Below are 2500 nucleotides of genomic sequence, written 5' to 3' on the forward strand. Positions count from 1 at the left end.
GAGGTGCAAGCATTGTCCAAGCAAAACCCATCCAAGAATGTCAATTTGACATCCCGCTCTCACTCCTTGCCCGACGTAGGGGCCCGGCATTCCATCGATTTTAACCAAACCCTTCCACCAAGCAAGAAGCAATCGCAAGACATCTCGTATCTTCACGAACAAACCCGCTTGGAGTGCACGCCCACACCGAGGTGCAAGCATTGTCCGCGCAAGCCCATCCGAGCATCAACTCGACACCCGCTCTCACTCCCCGCCCAACGGTCGGACGTGGCACTCCGATAAAACCCGTCCACCGAGCACAAAGCAATCGCAAGACATCTCATATCTTCACGAACAAGCCCGCTTGGAGTGCACGCCCACACCGAGGTGCAAGCATTGTCCGCGCAAGCCCATCCGAGCATCAACTCGACACCCGCTCTCACTCCCTGCCCGACGGACAAGCCCATCGTTATGGCCAAACCCCTCCGCCAAGCACGAAACAATCGCCAAGACAAGCACACTTGGAGTGCACGCCCACACCGAGGTGCAAGCATTGTCCAAGCACGCCCATCCCGCTCTCACTCCTTGCCCGACGGTCGGATGTGGCACTCCGGCCGAACCCTTCGTCCACCAAGCACAAAGCAATCGCAAGTTATCTCGTCTCCTCACGAACAAGCCCGCTTGGAGTGCACGCCCACACCGAGGTGCAAGCATTGTCCGCGCAAGCCCATCCGAGCATCAACTCGACACCCACTCTCACTCGCCGCCGGCGGCCGGAGGTGGCACTCCGCCGGCGCCGACCCCCCAAGCATATGTGCCCATGATGGGCGCAATGTGCTTGAAGGGTCGGCGCCGCGGCATAGGGGTACCCCCGCGCCCCGCCCATGCAGGCAGGTCGCCCCCCTATATAGTACATTCTGGCTTTTTTGGGTCTGGCAGGCTTGCATATGAAAAAGCCGAAATGTCACACCATGCCATAAATCTTGATTGTGTTATTATTATGACCGGGACTTGATTGTATTATGTTTTAGACATTCAAATGAGTGTGGAAAACAAGTTTCATAATTTTTGAACCAACCAATAATATTTTATGAATTTTTATTGTTAAAAAATTAAAAATAATTTAAAAATAGTAAAACGTTTCCAAAAATACTAATTTTTGGAGGACATCCTTTGTTTACATTTTTTAGATCCCAGAAAAAATTTCATAACAATCCAAGCACTAGAACATAGGTTTGACATCACATTTGTGTGTTGAGTGGGCATTGCGGCACCCTGCGCGCGCGGCACCCTGCGCGCACGCCCCACGCAGACGCATGGCCATGCGGCGCGCGCGCCCATGGCCGTGCCGCATTCGTGCGCATGGGGGCGCGCATGCTGCATGCTCGGTGGGCATGTGGGCATGCACGGTGGGGGCACGGGTTTGTTCCAACAACCTCCATAGAGTTTTTTCCATGAATTCTACACGTGGGTGGTCACGCCCAACGCAGACGCATGCTGCGCGCGGCTTGCGCGCACGTCCCACGTAGACGCCTGGGCATGCGGCGCGCGGACACACACCCGCAGACGCATGCCGCGCTTAGCACTCTGCGCGCACGCCCCACACACGCCCGAAGGGCATGGCGCATGGTGGGCACCCTAGGCGTTCGTGTGCAAGCCTCGGCCATGGGCATGCGGCGCGCGCCCCACACACGCCCCACTGCAGTCGCCTGGGCTTGCGGCGCACGCCCCACACACGCCCGTAGACGCATGGCGCGCGCGGCCCCCTGCGCGCACGCCCCCCGCAGACGCACGGGCATGCAGCGCGCGACTCACACAAACCCACTAACGCACGGCGCGCGCGCCCATGGCCGTGCTTTGTACTCGAAGGCCTCGGCCTTGGTCCTTGACTTGCACACGAGCACACTATCTTATTCTTGGGCATTCAAAGATGATTTGCTTCAACTTTTTTTCTAGTCCAAAGCCAACCCCTCACTAACACTTATGTTTTTCGTCCTTTTACATAAGATATGACCTCCATGGCAATTGGAAGAAATAAATGAGTTGTGTGTGGGTAGGGTCGAGATGAATCTCGGTGGATCTTGGCAACAAGGCTCATCTGCCACTTACAAGCCAAGCACGCACGCCCCTTAGACGGATCCCCACGCTCGCACAAGCATCGCGTGCGCGGCACCCTACGCGCACGCCCCACTGCAGTCGCATGGGCTTGCGGCGCGCGCCCCACGCCCGCAGACGCATGGCGCGCGCGGCACCCTGCGCGCACGCCCCCCGCAGACGCACGGGCATGCAGCGGGCGACCCACAGACGCCCACTGACGCACGGCGCGCGCGCCCATGGCCGTGCTTTGTACTCCAAGGCCTCGGCCTTGGGCCTTGACTTGCACACGAGCTTCCTATCTTATACTTGGGCATTCAAAGATGATTTGCGTCAACTTGTTTTCTAGTCAAAGGCCAAACCCTCACTAACACTTATGTTTTTCGTCCTTTTACATAAGATATAACCTCCATGGCAATTGGAAGAA

Source organism: Cucumis melo, unplaced genomic scaffold (assembly GCF_025177605.1).
Source record: "Cucumis melo cultivar AY unplaced genomic scaffold, USDA_Cmelo_AY_1.0 utg001522l, whole genome shotgun sequence".
Lineage (NCBI taxonomy): Eukaryota > Viridiplantae > Streptophyta > Magnoliopsida > Cucurbitales > Cucurbitaceae > Cucumis > Cucumis melo.